We start from the raw sequence: 8,483 nt of genomic DNA on the forward strand, positions 1-8,483 counted from the left end.
CTTCACCTTATCATAAGTGCTGGTCACAAGCAGCCCATTCTTTCACCATCCATTAAAGCTTTCTCTGAGAAGACCGGCAGATGCCACAGTGGCCGTGTTATTGTATAGTATTGGATAAAAGTCATTTGAACGAAGCAGGGAATGATTTGTGGGAAATGCAGCGTACTTTGTGCACTAATGTGAGTAATTCAGGACCGAGAATCGATCTGCAATGACAATGCAATCCGTAGCCTCTTTCAAAGCGAACGAAAACATTGTCAAATTGTCTCAAAGTTAGGCTTACAGCTGCGACTGGTGTTTTTGTAGTCAGGCCCGTAACTTTAGCAGTCCCGTGAATGGATCGAGGCGTTGGACGGATGGTGTTACCATTTATTTAGACAGGCTCTGAACTTTTCAACATGTCTGCACTTTGTTTAATCTACAGTATAAAGAGCATACTTGAAAGCTGTTAGGGTTGCCTGAGACGTGAAAAGAATTTGCTGTAAAAAATCTAGCCGACGAAATTGAGCTGAATAGCAAACTACGCACTGAATACGTTGACGAAAGAGAAAAACATACAATGCTCTGGGATACTATGCCCTGTGGCTCTGTTTCTCCAAATCATTTCTGTGCCTAGAAAGATCTTATGTTTTGTTTTCACAGCAGAATCAAGACCAGATATGGTTTGTTATGATAGAGTCATATTGGCAGAATACAGATAACAGTCTGTCTTATTTTACAGCTTACCGTCCAAAAAGAAATGGGAAAATTAGCCCTACTAATATTTTCTTGGAAGCTGTGTTTTTTGGCTGGAAGCTATGTTAACATGGGAGCTGATCTGTAGGACTTTTTTCACATAATAAGAATATTTGATGAGAATGTTGAGCACAAACGTAAGTTTAAATAGTAACACAGAATTTCTATAGAGCTATACACTACATTGTCAAAAAAAGCACACTTTTTGACCTAAAGAGTTCATATTTGCTACATAACGGTACCAAAGAGTGCATATTACTACCACAGAAGTACATATTAGTACCATACACAGGGCCGGCACCAAGGGGGGTATGAGGGGGCATCACCCCCCCCCCACACACACACACACACACACACACACAGGCACTATCCCGCCCCCTCAGATCACCATAAATGCAGTATTGTAATGTAACGAAGTAAAAATACTTCGTTACTGTACTTAAGTAGAAATTTCACGTATCTGTACTTTACTTCGCTATTTAAATTTATGTCAACTTTCACTTTTACTACATTTTCTAGATAAAATGTGTACTTTTACTCCGATATATTTCCACTAAGCATATTCGTTACTCGTTACTACAAAATAAAATCAGAAGAAATGTGTGCGACCTCAATAAGGGAGGTTTTGGTGAATCAGTGCTTCTAGATTGCATTAAGCACGCTCTGCACACTCTATTTCATGCACACTCTATTTTAGCGTAGTGTTGCCAAAGGATGAGGAAGCACAACTGTAACTGCAATGAAAGCACCTACTAGAGCGGCTATTCCCAAACTGTGGTCCGCGGACCACTAGTGGTCCGTGAGGGTACTGCAGGTGGTCCGTGAAAAGGCAAAATAAGAATATGTATATTTTAATATACAAACTCGTTCATATTTTGGGCGAACGTGTACTACTGCCTAATAAACGTTACTGTGTGTGAACTCATTCATTCTGGTGCCTGTTAACGGCACGCTCTCTCAGTTTAACGTCGTTCAATAGGGTGCCAGATTTGTATATTCTTCCAGGCGAAAACCCGACTAAAACACACTGTAAACAGGCCTTAATGTGTAGCGGAAAAAACACCCAATCTGGCAACACCGCCACCACTCGGTGTTCACCAGTCACGCTGCATGCGTCATCACAACAACACAGACGCTGCTGAAATTCCTGCAGCCAAACTCAAATAGTTTAACATTAAATAACATCATATTTGTCCTAAATCGTTAACGATTAACATAGGCTGCTAAAGCATATTCCGGATCTTGAAATAGACTTTGACTAAGCTCACGCTATTTAACGTGCACGTGTGGTGTGCAATACCTGCGAGTTGTCATACACGCAATGCCTCGCAGCGCTTCTCGCCCGGGGTGCGACCCCCACTCAGCTAGCCTTTCAAGGTATGTGTAAGCAAATACAAAAATTAAAAGACAGTCAATGCTAATGTAAACCCTGGTTGAATAAGTATTTAAAGTTGGACATATGAAATCTGACGCATTTAGCTTCAGTGTTAAAACTGATCAAATAATTGCTGTCTGTGGTGGTTCTATATGGAAAAATAATATGGGAAAAAATAACTATAAATTAGTTCATTTTTGGAACTGTGACCTAGTTTAACATTTTCAAATATGAACTATGAACTGAACTAGTTAATTTTAAAATTTGTGAACTGTGAACTAAACTAGTTCATGTAGAAAGTAAACTTTCCCAACACTAAGAATATGTATATAAATAATTATGATATAAGGTTAAGAAACCTGTTGTACTGATGTGATGACCAGTTATAGTTTTAGTGCTAGTAAGCCTATTTTGATGTGCAGATTAATTCAGGACTTTGTGTAGACATATTTTATAATAAGTATTATGAGGTGGTCCGCGAAAATTCTTGATTACAAATAGTGGTCCACACACACAAAAAGTTTGAAAACCCCTGTACTAGAGGACCTCCCGTTATCGTAATCGACCATCCCGACGATGAACAGGGTGAGAAAGCTAACGTTATACACCCATGGCCGTATTTGTAAGAAATGTTTGTGTATATTGGAATTAAAGATTCCCGATTACCGAATAAAGCGCGTCTTATGCCTACCGAAAATCACTTACATTTTGTCATTTAAAAACTCCCCGTTCAACCTGAAGAATCACATCAAGGTACGTTAAAATAATAGTTATTAGGTAAAGCCACAATGTCAATGTGATTCAACATTAGTTATCATAAGCCGTATCACATAATTATCTGTCTAATGTGATGGTTTAATAAACGTCAACGATAACGTTACACCGCTGATTTTATTTAATTCATTTATAGCATAACTGCCGGCCGAATATTCCCTCCGGTAGGCTAATGTTAGATTGAGAAATATTTATTAAAAACTGCTAAGTTAATCAGTGGCAGGTTAGAAAGAAAGTGTTAAGGACTGTATTCACGTATTCAAAAGCATCATACGTTTTGTCAAACTTCAGATTTCCTTTTATGTTAATTAACTCAATACTCAGTGGTTATAGGATAATGTTGTGCTAATGTTATACATTGTGAATGTACGCTTGCATTGTTGATCAAAGTCACAGTGCTTTCATTGCCACACAACGAGTTGGCGTTTTTTCTTAGCAGAACAGCTAACTTAAAGGGATACTCCACTTTTTTCAAAAATATGCTCATGTTATGAAAGAAATAAGTTATTATTTATTTTTTTCATTTTTACCTGAAGTTCATACAAAAGTGAAATTTCTGCTTTTTTATTTGATGTCAGCTCTAAAAATATGCTGTTTGCTCTTTGAATTTAAGAGAATTGTGCCTGAAAAGTCTTCGAAAAAACAGATTTTTATTTGAGATTGAGATTAAGAAGATAATGGGAACCCTGAATATGCTTTACTATAAGAAAGCCACAATAAAGTTCACAATTAAAGTTCTAACCGCTTGCTTTATAGCTAATGTTATATTAGCTATAAAAAAAACTTTTTACTTTTACTTCAAATACTTAAGTACATTAAATATCAGGAAATTACTTTTGATACTTAAGTACAGTATATATCAGATACTTTAAGACTTTTACTTAAGTAATATTTTAAAAGATAACTTTCACTTCTACCAAAGTCTTTTTCTAGTACAATACTTGTACTTTTACTCAAGTATTGCTTTCTAGTACTTTATACAACACTGCATAAATGTTGAATGGTATTTTAATGATAAAATGTGCTATTTAAAAATCACATTTGCCTAGTGTATTGTCTTCCTAGAGTGAATAATAAGCTAGCAATATTTTAGTTAAGGACGGTCAGTGAGGCAAGGTTAAATTTAGGTTAGTCGCTTGACTAAGTGTGCTCACCCACCCTAATAACATTACGTAAAATGTCTTGCACTACGAAAAGCAAACACACCCAGCCCCAGTTTTGCTGATCCAAAATTATTCGATCTATGATTTAAAAAACGCAATATAATCCATTTAACCAATACTGTATAGTAAAATTATGTAATTTGAGAGTAGGCATTGGGGTCCACCCTATTTACCCCTATTCTGTTTAAAATGTCTGGCCTTGCAGTGTTTCACACTAATTTGAGGGGTAAAAACGTTTAGGGTTTGAGTTAAGGGTAATTTGGGGTTTCTTTGATTAAAACCAGGATCAGATGATTGTTTTATCCAGGATCACATCTTACTTTGTCAAATCACAGCGACCCTATAATGGGGGGGGGGGCTTGGCCGGGGGTGGGGCTTAGCTAGGGGACCCCCATAAGCTTTGACTAATTCGAACACTGCTGCCACTATCTCTGTGTCTGAGCTCCAAATAACAAGGGTTGTGCTAATATGTAGGCATGCGCTTTTTGTTGTTGTTGTATATAGTATGATTGTTCGGAGCTCTGTACATTGCTCAATATAGCTGCAGATTTTGTGGTTGTATTACCGAGATGTTTGTTTATAACACATTAAAACTTAAGGAACGTACCATAACTATATGTACCCTTTTTTCTAACTGGGAGAATTATATGCATTCATGTGATCATGGAATTTTTAGATGCCCCCTTTATCAGCTCTCGGCTGGCGCTGGCACTGACCATACAGAAGTACATACTGGTATCAAATGGATACATGTTTGTACCTAATTGGTACATATTAGGGCCTTTTTAAATGATAATGTCCCAATAGGGACCACTTCGGGACCATTTTTTTCTGACAGTGTAACATCTACTTCACATCAATTAAAGTGAATTCCTTTTTTGTCTTTACCTAGCATTTAACACATGCCTACTAATAGTATTTGAGAATTAGTTTTTTTTTTTTTTTGCTTTTTTATTACATAAAAACAAGAAATGTCTAAAAATTTGAAAAATATAATGTCTAATTAACACATTAATGTAGTTCTCTAAAAAAATAAGAAGTAGAGAAAAGATTGCACTCTTAAAATAAGAAAATTAAGAACCTTTAACATTTGTGTGAATTTGTGTGATAAAATATGTGTGCATAAAAGCATTATATAATATATTTTTGTCTAAGCAACAGTGCTCTTTACTTTACCTCTAATTTAGGCCAGTGGTTCTCAAACGGGGGCCGCGAGATGGTGCCAGGTTTTATGATATTTTATAAAATACATTAATTCATCATAAATTCTGTGTAATTAAACCTCAAAAAAATAAAATAAAATAAGGTTACTAACCAACAGCACTATGTTGTATAATTTAGTATGTTTTGTTTAATTAAAATCTTACATTTTAGAATTGTAATGGCTTCCCTTTGAGTCTAGCCATTTCTGGTGGGAAAGTAAAATTGACACTACTCCATAGCTGAAATGAGGATGATTTATTTAAAAGAGTTCAAATACAAGTGAAACATACATCCAACTCCATATTGTGTATGTAGGTCAAAAAACTGTCTCCCTTCCCACTCACCCTTGCCACATCACTTCCTGTTTAATATAGCTTCCCACAGGAAGTGCCAAGGCAGCACAAAACACCATAAAACAAGTGAACATGTACATTGAGATATTAAACACTATATTTACAATATTTAAATGTATAGTTAATTTTATGGCTCCTACAAAAATTGTTTTAGGTCAGAAATTTTCTTTTGGGGGGCCGCAAAGGGATGCACCGTACCCAAGGGGCCCACACACCAAAAGTTTGAGAACCACTGCTTTAGGCAACTCACACATATAAACACAGAACCTATATTCCTAAAAACCCATTCAAACAGACGGTAAATGAAAACACTAGACTCACTACAAAAATAGAATAACATATTTTCCCCCAGGACTTCTTATTTAACAAAGTTGATATTGTTGCTGGCTTTCCCAATTTGCTTTTCAAAAACCGAGTCACTAGACTCATAGTTTGTTATTTTATTGCTGACATTAGAGTGTCGGGCTTGCTCGTCCTGCGGTTTTGTAACAGATTTATTCATCTTTTTCACTTCTGTGATGACAAGTTTTGTCAGCACATTTGTGCTGTTCCTATTTTGAAACGGTGTGAATTTAATTTAATAATCAACGGCACCTTTTTTTAACCTGAAAATGCTTTTCATTCATGCCAATGAGTATTAGTTCCCCCCTGCAGTAAATAGACCATATGTCTGTGATTAATGTCACTTTTTGTTTTAGCGTTTGGCATAAAAAGGTCTTCAGCTTGGTCATTAGATCGTCCAAACTACCCATTAGCTGGTAAACCAGTGACTGCATTCCAAAAAAAACCCGCCATTATCATCGTGTGACCAGCTGGTGGCTGGTTTATTCCTGTTTTAAGATGGTTTGTATATCAGCCTGGACCAGCTAATGGCGAGTTTGGACTAGCTGATAAAAACAATCAAGCCAGGAACATTTAATAATTCATGCCTCCAAAAGATTCCTAAATACATGCAAAACAAAGTTCCGTGGTATTGTCATGGAATATTTTGCTCATTTATCCGTGTCTTTTTCACGGATCTCCGAATTTTTCTTTGTCCATACCAAGGAATTTTTTCTCATGTCAGATTCACGTTTTGGTTACTGAATGGTTTTTCCTACTTTTAAACCATTTTTCATGGGAATGGGGTAAGATTTGGGGTTTGGGTTAGGATGTCACTTAAACTATTGGTTTATAAAAAAAATCCAGATTTTTAAACAATAGACTTTATGCCCAGCTGCACTACTTCCTGAACTTAAGCCTGCTCCTTGTTTCCTGTCTGCCATCATTGGACAAACTGATTGTTTACCGGGTGTGTCTGATTATTGTTGTTGGGACTACTGAGGTCAGGCACACCTGGATTAATCAGTTTGTCAAATAATGGCAGACAGGAAACAAGGAGCTGGCTGAAGTTCAGGAAGTAGTGCAGCTGGGCACATGGGCGTCGGAAGCAAATGAAAAGTGGGTGGGTCCCCACATAACCCCCCGAAAAATACATTTACTGCAATAGATGACATTTTCATGTTTCCTTTTAATTAGCCTGAAAATTTGCGTTTATGAAATTAAAGACAGTAGCCTATTACGGTCGAAATTCTGGTAATAGCCCTTTAAATACTTTGCAAATAATGACAGATGTCATGTTTCATTTATCTTTCTCTGTGTCATTTTTTTTCTCTACTCTGCTGACAGTAGGCTACAATGTTTATTTTTTATTTTGAGGAAATAAAAGGTAAGAAAAACTAATGAAGGTAAACTGATACAACTTTTGTATACCTTTTTTATTTGTTATACCCAATTTCTCTTTCTCTCTCTCTTAGAGAAATATAAATGTGAGATTCTGGAAATGAGATCACTTTATTTTATGGTATCCGTCGGGAAACAATGCTGTCATAAGAGTTTGAGCATGTGTACTTCTAAAACAGAGGTATGACTTTATGAATTCTGCAAATGTACCTCGCAAATAATAACAATACGTTCATGTCGCAAATGAAAAGTAATTGCAGGCTTCTGTAAAAAAAAAAAACTTGAAAATTATCCAGCGATCGTGGGACCATAATAAAAATAAACTATTTTACAGCAGTAATAATATTTTAACGATTAGCCTACACTTTTAACGTTTGAAAGGAACCACATTTAGTGCTGTGTTAATTATCATTAAAAGCAAAACGGGAGTCTCTGTGCCTCCGCGACAGACGCAATTCTTCTGGCATCTCTTCTCATCATCTCCTCTTTTTTTTCTTCTGTGTCTTGAACTTGGGGCTCGAGTCCGACCTAAGGTTTGAGCTGCCTTTAAGAACACCAAGCTAAGTTTGTTTACCGTTAATTATTAAGACTAAATGGGCAGGCAAACTCGTGAAACAATGAAAGTAAAATAATCCGCTATAATATGGTTTTACACGTCTATAGAAAATATACTATAAATAAAGCAGTTATTAATTTTCCTAATGCATGGTTGTTTGACATTTACTTCTGTTTAAAACATTTGGCAAAGGAGGTTTTTCAGCACTATGTTCGAACAGTGTCCACTCACCCCCGCGAATTATGTTTAAAAGCTGAAACGGGTCCGCGGTGTAAAAAAAGCAAAGGTTAGGGATCCCTGCTCTAGTGGAATGGATTTGGACTAACAGCGCTTTGATAAGTGAACAGACAAATGCGCTAAATTAGAGAAAAAGTGGGTGGGTCCATTATCATTGGTCTTAAAAAGTGGGTGGATCCTGTCCCACCCACGTATAATGGTTCCGACGCCCATGGCTGGGCATAAAGGATATTGTGACCTGATGTTAGGGTTAGAGTTGGTTTTGGGTTAGTTACATAGAGTTGTTCTTACCCCAAAGCCACATGAAAATGGTAAGAAAATAGGAAAAACAATTGAGTTACAAAAACGTCAAACTGACAAGGAAA

The sequence above is a fragment of the Paramisgurnus dabryanus genome, chromosome 11, assembly GCF_030506205.2.
Source record: "Paramisgurnus dabryanus chromosome 11, PD_genome_1.1, whole genome shotgun sequence".
NCBI classification, from domain to species: domain Eukaryota; kingdom Metazoa; phylum Chordata; class Actinopteri; order Cypriniformes; family Cobitidae; genus Paramisgurnus; species Paramisgurnus dabryanus.